The sequence below is a fragment of the Ctenopharyngodon idella genome, chromosome 9 (assembly GCF_019924925.1).
Source record: "Ctenopharyngodon idella isolate HZGC_01 chromosome 9, HZGC01, whole genome shotgun sequence".
NCBI lineage: Eukaryota > Metazoa > Chordata > Actinopteri > Cypriniformes > Xenocyprididae > Ctenopharyngodon > Ctenopharyngodon idella.
Genome location: NC_067228.1, coordinates 26,611,858 through 26,621,707, shown reverse-complemented (window position 1 = coordinate 26,621,707; position 9,850 = coordinate 26,611,858). Strand labels below are relative to the sequence as shown.

The 9,850-nt window shown below is 40.1% G+C and overlaps 1 long non-coding RNA gene across 1 annotated transcript; it reads left to right on the top strand.

Moving 5' to 3' along the window:
• Positions 1–6,113: 6,113 nt before the first annotated feature.
• On the top strand, positions 6,114–8,822 carry LOC127518832 (uncharacterized). Its single transcript, XR_007931680.1, has 2 exons — positions 6,114–7,226; positions 7,507–8,822. It is a non-coding gene; the product is annotated as an uncharacterized LOC127518832 (long non-coding RNA).
• Positions 8,823–9,850: the final 1,028 nt, after the last annotated feature.

Below are 9,850 nucleotides of genomic sequence, written 5' to 3'. Positions count from 1 at the left end.
TTTGATCTTAATGGGGTTCATTTTATGTCCCATTTATATAGGTTCTACAGCAAGCCGAGCTGCTAGTAGGTGTAAATGGAATTTGGCAGGTCTCATTCAGGCCGACTGCCCTGAGCTCTCGCTAGGAATAGAGGTGATGAGGTCGAGCTGATTGAGGTCAGATCTCTCTTTCTCTCTTCCAAAAAAAAAAAAATGTGGGTGGGAGCTATGTTCTGTTGCACATAAGCAGCTTTGAAATCAGGAATGGTTGAAAGTCAATGGATTAGTTCGCAGAGGTGACCCGTTCTGTCATTGATAGCCCACCCCTAAGTCAAGATTGGGGCTTTGAAAAAATGTATAGCTAAATTCCCGTCATATCTGTTAGGTGAGCATGGCACTCATGGCTTGATCATTCTCCTGGGGCGGCCCAGACCTACTCCTGTCACCCTTTCCAGAAATAGATATTAAGTAAGGTTATGCTCCTTCTTATTATCCCAGTCCTAGCACATAACCAGAGGTGTTGCTGTAGTAACTTCATGTTCTGTATTACAGCATGGCTGAGCAATCAGATGTTGGTATGGACTTAGCAGAGTCTAATGTCTATTTTACTGGTAGCTCTGCTCTAGGGAGTGTGGCTGTCCTGGAGTGTGGCTCAGACTGGGACTCTTATGGGTCTCTTTGCAAGGCATTTTCTAATGCTCTAATACTAGTGGCTATTCAGGAAGCTTGTTTTCACCATGGAGTAAAAAATAAAAATAAAAAATAAAAAGGTAATTGTGACTTTTTATCTCACAATTCTGACTTTTTTCTTCTTGCAGCTTTTTTTTTTTTAAATTGCAAGACATAAACTGAAGAAAAAAAGTCAGAATTGTGAGATGTAAACCAACAATTACAGGTTTATAACTCTATTATATGAGTTTATTAACTGCAAGATATAAACTCGCAATTGCAAGAAAAAGGTCAGAATTGTGTTATATTGTAAATTCAGTTTTGCGAGAAATGAAGTCAGAATTATGAGATATAAACTCGCAATTACAAGAACATTTTTCAAATTAGCTTTATACTGTAAACTCAGAATTGCAAGAAATAAAGTTAGAATAGTGAGATATAAACTCGCAATTACGAGAAAAAATTTCAGAATTTTGTTATACTGTAAACTCGGAATTGTGAGAAATAAAGTTCTGAGTGTTTGGCATGGTGATGGGTATGACAATGTTGATATGTTTGGTCTTGGCGGAATAGATCTGCTACGTTGCTGCTGCTGCTGCAGAGCAAGTACGGGACTTGCTACAGCCAATACATACACGACACACTGCTGTCAGCAAGTAACACATGCTGCTGCTGTACAAAATAGCGTACATGAATTACCCGTAGCAAATCTATACAGGTGGAGCTGGGAAAGGTGGAGGGTTTCTGAAAGCGCGCTGCACTGCTAAGACAAATGCTACTCATGTATTTGAAGATTGAGCATGCAAGCTCATTTGCTATTGATACAGCAGGAACCAATCAGCTGTGTCCTATAGATAATGATGTGATTATGAGCAGGTTGAGTTAAGGACCTGTTAGCCTGCGCCATCTTGTGTTTCATGATAGAACTTTGTATTTAGAATTGTGAGATATAAACTCGCAATTACGAGAAAAAAATTCAGAATTGCGTTACTGTAAAGTCGGAATTGCAAGAAATAAAGTTAGAATTCTGAGAAAAATTAACTCACCATTACAAGAAAAAAATGTCAGAATTGTGTTATACTGTAAACTTGCAATTGCGAGAAATAAAGTTTATATCTCACAATTCTGAATTTTTTTCCCCAAAATTATAATATAAACTGTCAATTGCAAGTTATAAGGTCTCAATTACATTTTTATTTTTTATTTCGTGTTGAAAAAACAAAACAAAACAGAATTGTCAGATATAAACTCAGAATTGCGAGATATAAACCTGCAAGTCTGAGAAGAAAAGTCTGAAGTGTGATATATAACTGCAAGAAAAAAGTCAGAATTTTTAGATAAAAAGTCACAATTACTTTTTTATTTTGTTATTCCATGGCGAAAAAAAAAAAAAAACAGAATTGTGAGATGTAAACTCAGAATTGCGAGAATTAAAGTCAGAAATGTGAGATGTAAATTCGCAATTGCAAACAAACAAACAAACAAACAAACGGAAAAAAAATTCAGAATTGCAAGTTTATAGCGGAATTGTGAGACATAAACTTGCAATTACCTTTTGAATTTCTTTTATTCCATGGCAGAAACAAGCTTCTATAATAATCTGTGTAATTTTTATCTGTACTGAATCATTAAAACAAATGGTTCATAATTGATTCAGTTGGAGCTGTGGCACAGAGTGTAGAGCGATGCTCATGTTCATATAAGGAGATGTTGTGTTTACAGGGAATCCAGGTTTGAGTCTGACCTGGGTCATGTCCTGAACCCACTCCCCATCTCCTCTCGTACAGTACTTTCCTGTCAACTCTGCATTGTTCCTATATAATTAAGGAGGCAAAGTGGCAAAAAAAAAAAAAAGTATTTATCTAAAGCACCGTGGCTTATTTATCTAAAGTCACATTCAAATGTCCAAATTCTCTCAGACCAATTGAGTTGCAACTTCTGCAGATCTTTTGCTTTAAACTAAAATTTCTGATCAGCATCTACCCACATAAAATCATTTATCAAAATGTCAAAGGTGTTCTTTTCCATTCTACAACAATGGATCATGAAAACTGGTAGTCAAGTTTTATTTTTTATTTTTTTTGCATTAAAAAGTGCATGAATGAATGAATACATACATAAACAAATAAATAAAATGTAACATTAATATATAATGCTATTGATTTATTAAAAAATAAATAAATGCATACATACAGTACATAAGTAAAATGTAATATAAAATTTGTATTTCATTTGTTTGTAGTCCTGACCTCTGCCCTTTTAAGCTTCACCCATACGGGGACCGTCACATAACTTTTTCGAGTGCACGCATTGATAATCAATTTAAATATAACTCATCCTCAAACTGATACTTTCAGCAGTGGGTGTGGTGGTTCACCTCATGTAGGCAGAGAAAGCCTAGTTACAAGAAAAAGAGAGTGCTACAGAGCTGTTACATGAGTGCAAGAAGGGCTTGTTATGTGTTTGTTTTTTCTCACAGACAGTGACATACAGAGTGAGATGTACTGACACAGAACGACAGAAAAAAAGGCTGAGAGAACACATTGGAGATTCATCTAACCTGACACCCCTCTCCCCAACAGCTCTTTATTTCACTCTGGTTGTTTGGACTGGAAGGTCACCCTGCCCAGGTAACCCAATCTCGCTCTTTTCCGCGTCACTGTGCTTTCAGTCTCGCCCAGTGACGTCTCACACAAACCTCTGGTTGCCTAGTGTCGCCGGCTTGTTTTCACCGTGTGAATGGAGATTGTTCATGGCGACAGATGACGGCAGGTGACCACCGGCCAACAGCTCTCGGTCATAAGCCGGAGGGTAAATGCTCAATTATTGAGAGAGAGTGAGAGAATGATGTTGGTAAGAGAGAGTGATAGATATGAGGACAGAAAGATCACCCTGACAGAGGCAGAAAATGATGTGTTAGAAAGGAAGGATGAGACAGACAGCATTGTGCTGATGTTCACCCTCACTTTACCAACCCAACTGTTAGTACTGTTCTGTCAAATCAGCCATTTTACAACACACTCACACACACACACACACACACACACACACACACACACACACACACACACAATCAGATATTACAACTGAGCTCATACACACTTCAGCCGCCCAGATATGAGATATAATGTACAGTCAGTTGTCATGATAACAAAATAAACCCTGACACAAAGTAGACCTGGGTCAAAAAATGGACCTTGATTGATTTATATCTGGTCGCAAAAGTATTGTGTTCCCCAGAGAAACTTCTAGGTTACATATGTAACCCCGGTTCCCTGAGAGGGAACAAGATGCTGCAGCGATTGACGCTATGGGGACATGTCCCGTGGAAACCGATGTCTACTCAATATTACTCAAGTGAAAGTATTTAGTGCTCCTTTTCAATATTACTTTAGTGAAAGTACAAAAGTACTTGATTTTTAATGTACTTAAATAAAAAAAGTACTGATTGATGAATGTTTATTTTGTAATTTTATATAGGCCACTTATATAATTTAATTTTATATTATATATTTTATATAATCCTATTGCTCAAAATAATTATGAATGATTGTGAATTGTCAAATAGCCAGCACTAGTCAGTATGGATGGAAGGGTAGTGGATGCAGATACATAATATGTAATGTGTGTTGACAAACAATATAAAAACAGACGAAACATATAGGGCTAAATACATAACATTTCAAAAAATTGCTGCGGCAGCGGGGAAGATGAATGTGCACGTGTTATTTTAATTTGTGTTAGAGTTGCACGATTCTGAATAAAATGAGAATCAAGATTTTTATTTGTTTCTTTCAAATAGAGATCATGATTCTCCCCTGATTCTGAATAGACAACTAAACAAAATTGCGTATAATTATTTACTAGAGGACAAAATATTAATTGCTGCAGTCTATTTAAAAATATTTAATTAATTAATTAATAATAAAAAAAAAAAGGTTTGAATGAATGATTCAATGACTCACTCATAACTATTTCACTTGTTTCATTACTGGATGAATCAATGTTTTTGAACAAATCTTTTGAATGAATCATTCAATGTCAAATACATTGTAACTGTCACTTGTCGCCTGCTAGTGCCGTAACGATGTAATCAATGCAACCGTTATTTGAAGCGGCAAGTTAGTTTTAAAATATGATTTGATCTGTTTGAATTGAGATCGCGATCTGTAGACACATTGATGTGGACGTGTCGCATTAAAGCATTTCGGTGGGCTCAAACAGATCGCCCTTTACAGCAGATTTAGTTAAAAAACAACGGACCTAAATATGATTTTCAGTTACAATAATTCGTCCTAAAATTCAACATTAGTAGGCTGACTTACTTTTCACCATCAGTCGTGCACGCACTCAGAGGATCCCCAATTCTTGGCTAATTTTCAGTCAGACTTGTAAATTCATTCACTGGAGAGTCGCTCTGAATGGATAATTGAATCAATGAGTTGTTGACTCGTGAACAGCTGCAATACGATCAGTCCAATTCGCGAATGAATTGTGGATGTGATTTGTGAAAAGATTTAACAAGATGATTGAAAAGAATCAGTTTGTACACGAATCGGACACCGCTTTTGCGTCTCTGAGCATGTGACGATTTCTTCATTTTAAAATAAGGAGTAATGATATGTTTTATGAAATGTAGTGGAGTAAAAAGTACGATCTTATGCTTTGGAATGTAGTGAAGTAAAAGTAAAAGTTGCTCAAAATAAAAATACTCGAGTAAAGTACAGATACTTGAAAAATGTACATAAGTACAGTAACGAAATAAAAATACTTTGTTACTGTCCACCACTAGCATTATTTGAAGGAATACACGCAGGCATGCCCATAGCATGGCAACATGACGCAGCATCTTGTTCCCTCTCAGGGAACCGGGCTGTAATCTTGACGTTCCCTTTTGAGGGAACTCTTTTCTCCATCAAATTATGCTATGGGGACGTCAGTAGCAGCTATGCAATGCTAATCCGTGCCTGCCTTTTCGTGAAAATCCCCCTTTTTTTTTTTTTTTGAAGGTCATCCATTACATGTCTAGGTTCCTCAAAGGCCTCAGCCTCAGGCATCAGCAAGTGATATCTACCCTGTGACACCAATGCTCCCAGCAACTAGCATCAGAGCATTAGGTAAGGCCCTTATGGATCCATGCCCGTAAGGGACCCATGAACCAGTCTGAGCTAGGCTCCAGGATGGTGCAGAGCTACCAGGAAGATAGACTTTAGCCTCAAGCCTAGGTCCATGCCTGCATCTAACTGCTCAACCAGGCTATAGTTCAGAATATGAAGTTGCTGTAGCAACTCAGCTGGTTGCACTGAGCTGGAGCAATAAAAAGGAGCATGACCTTACTTAAAGGGGTCCTTGATTATGATTTCACTTTTTTAAAAGAACGGGGGGGGGGGGGGGGGGGGGGGGGGGGGATGTAGAGCTAGACAGAAGACTGGAGTGAACAAATAAATGATTATTATACTCTCTTCTGTTGCCTGTGTACCCCACAGATCATTTATTATAGTGTGTCAAATATGCCCCTATTTGGGTGTGAGCCAAAACACACCATGTGTATCCCTTTAAATGCAAATGAGCTGCTGCTCCCAGCCCTCTTTCCAGAAGAGGGTGGAGCTTTAACAGCTCGCGCTTCGGTTGCTCAACAACAAAGCTGGAGAATCTTACACAGCCAAAATGACGATTGTCAGTAACGGTGTTCAGCCTTACATTGTTCAAACCGGAGTCGACACTGATGGAAAGACTCAGGAAGAAGTTACAACTTATAGAATGCAACTGGATATTTCTGAATGGTTAGTGGATAAATTTATGTAGTTGTTGTGGAGTTGATTCAACTCATCGATTAGCATGTGCCGTCATGTTAATGTTTTGTGCAAATCCAGAGTTGAATTGACCCTTGTTTGTAAAATGACGGCAAGGTAACAACACTCTACTACAACAACTCTTCCTCTTCTCTAAAGCAGCCCAACATGGCCTCACCCCCTTTGTTGTGTGTTCCCAGGAACAGGGTTTATGTAAATTTTGGGGTTCGTGATGTCACCAACCCAGGAAGAAGCTTGTTGTAGTCCCTACCAACCGTTTGTTGCAGTCCTTAAAAAGCGATTTCTGTAAAAGAAAATATCTCCCTTTGCACTGAACTTTGAGCGTCGTAACTTGGCAGATGTTTTTATGCTGAAACAGCAACATTACACACTAACTAAAGTTAAATTACAAAAATCTGTTCTTATTCATACTAAAACTTTTTTTTTTTTTGCTATTTATGATTGCATCTTTATTAATTCTTCTTTGGTTATTGTGCTCTGTGACTCTTTTTCTTGGTCCATACACACTGTGTTCTCTTATTATCATTGTTCTGTCCTCTTCTTCTCATTTCATTACCAGTTTCATTCTGTACCTCACAAAGCTCTTGTTTCCCTGCCTTTCTCTCTTCTGAGTCGTCTGTGCAGATCAGATGGTGAGATGTGGAGTGATGTCAGCAGAGTGCGTCAGTCACAAGATGCATGTGCACAGTCTCACTCTCAGGCAATGAAGGAGGCTCAGTACACACTACTCAAAGTGATCAGATCAACACATTCTATGTTCACAGAGTCAGTGTTTACCATTGACAACCATGTTTACTAACAAGTATAACTCCCAAATAATCAGACAACAATTTAAAACCCATACAGAAAAAAAAAAAAAAAAAAAAATCATATTTTTAAATATTTATCAAAATACAATTGTCACCATTATGTTCTGTTAGTTTCTGTATTAATGGACTTTCAGTTTGTTTTCATTCGTCAGGTGTCCTGGGTTTCCGTCATTATTAGTGCATGTGTGTCAGCTGTGTCCTATTAATTATCCTCGTTTAAATTCACTACTTTGTAGGCCCCCGCAGACTGAGCAGCAACCACCCACCGCGATGAGCGAGCCAGAGCCCGAGGATAAGGGAACAGAGCTTGCCAACGCCCTGGAAGCAGTGCCCCAACGTGGTTCTGACCAGGGGTGTTAGCCCGAGACACCAGCAGCCGAGGGAACTGAAACAAAGGACTGGCTGATGGACTTTGAAGGGGACTTGTCAACTCCCACCCTATTCCACCCGATATCTAATTCATCTGCATTATTCAAAAAGAACTGTGAGAACTGAGAATTATTTTTTGCTCTATCCTGTGTGAACTTTGTGATGATTACCGTTATCCTCTTTCGTTTCATCACCACCACCACAGAGCTCAGCCAGTCCCATCGCTGCCGGATACTTGCAGCCCTGAGCCGTCTCTGGGGAGTCTCTGCAATGACGTTGAGTCGTAGGTCGAGCAACCACCAACAGCGCCTATCCAGGAGGATCCTTCGGCTCCGCCTCTGGCCTCGGATCTCTTCGCTCCATCTCGGCCCGCTGACCTGTTGGCTCTGTCTTGGCTCCTCCCACCTTCGGCTCCACTAGAGACCCTCAGTTTAGTGGCTCCTCCGGGTTCCCTCGTCCAACCATCCCTTCCCCTTGGTCAGTCGTTACACCACTTCTACCACGGACTTACAGGCCATCCACTGCGCTCCGTCCCTCCACCCCTTCGGCTGCAGCAGGTTCCTCCTTCCTGTTGGCATCGCCTCTGTCCTTGCTCACACCGTCGTCGCCCCAGCCCTCGGGTTCTCTGGCTCCACCTACGATCGCCTGGGTCTCCTGCACCAGCAATGTCGCTCAGCTCCCTCGACTCTCGGTCTGCACCTACGGATCCACCGGCTCTGCCTCCCTCCCTCATCTTTGCCATTGGCTGTCAGCACTAGGAAGCTCTGGGACTGTGCCATCGGGCCAACCATCATCGTGGTCACCAGTGTCTCATCGACCATCACCATCCCTTCGCCACATCCTGCCATCATCCCTCCTCGCCTGCCTCTCACCATCCCTTCACCATCACCTTGTCCAACTCCAAAGCCCTCCCTTTGTTGTTCTGTTACGGTGCGAGGTCACACCTTGCCAGAGAGGGGCGTGATGTCACCGTTATGATCTGTTAGTTTCTGTATTCAGTTTGTTTTCATTATTAATTCATATGTGTCAGTTGTGTCTTATTAATTATCTTTGTTTGTATTCACTACTTAAGTTGTTCCTTCTCCTGCACTCTTTGTCCGATCTATGTTACAGTTAGTGTGTGTTGCCCTGCCTGTCTATGTATTCTGTGTTTATTCATCATTAAACCTTTGTGTTGGAATTATATTCATCTTCTTCGTCTACCTGCCTGCAACCACCCGTGACAACAATTTTTATAATATATCAATATACTATAAATGGCTATAAAATATAAATGGCTATACTATAAAAAGTATATTGCTCATATAGATAATAAAATGTTTACATAAATATATTTCTGCTATGTTTAAGTGTCACGTATAGTCTGATGAAAAAGATGGACATTGAATAACGTCACTTACATTAAGTTACTTATATGTCTTATTCTTATTTATTATTGTCTTATTTATTATTATTATATATTTATTAAATAATATATTTATTATTATAATTTTTGTTTTGTTTTTTGGGTATATATATATGTCTTTATGGACCTTGCTTTGTGCACTGGTGCGCAGTCATGTTGGAACAGGAAGGGGCCATCCCCAAACTGTTCCCACAAAGTTGGGAGCATGAAATTGTCAAAAATGTCTTGGTATGCTGAAGCATTAAGAGTTCCTTTCACTGAAACTAAGGGGCCCAGCCCAACCTCTGAAAAACAACCCCACACCATACCGCCTAACCCAGACTCGTCCATCGGATTGCCAGACAGAGAAGCGTGATTTGTCACTCCAGAGAACACGTCTCCACTGCTCTAGAGTCCAGTGGCGGCGTGCTTTACACCACTGCATCTGACGCTTTGCATTGCACTTGCTGATGTAAGGCTTGAATGCAGCTGCTCAGCCATGAAAACCCATTCCATGAAGCTCTCTACGCACTGTTCTTGAGCTAATCTGAAGGCCTCATGAAGTGTGGAGGTCTGTAGCTATTGACTCTGCAGAAAGTTGGCGACTTCTGCGCACTGTGTGCCTCAGCATGCGCTGACCCCGCTCTGTGATTTTACATGGCCTACCACTTCGTGGCTGAGTTGCTGTTGTTCCCAATTGCTTCCACTTTGTTATGATACCACTAACAGTTGACCGTGGAATATTTAGTAGTGAGGAAATTTCACGAATGGACTTATTGCACAGATGGCAACCTATCACGGTACCACGCTTGAATTCACTGAGCTCC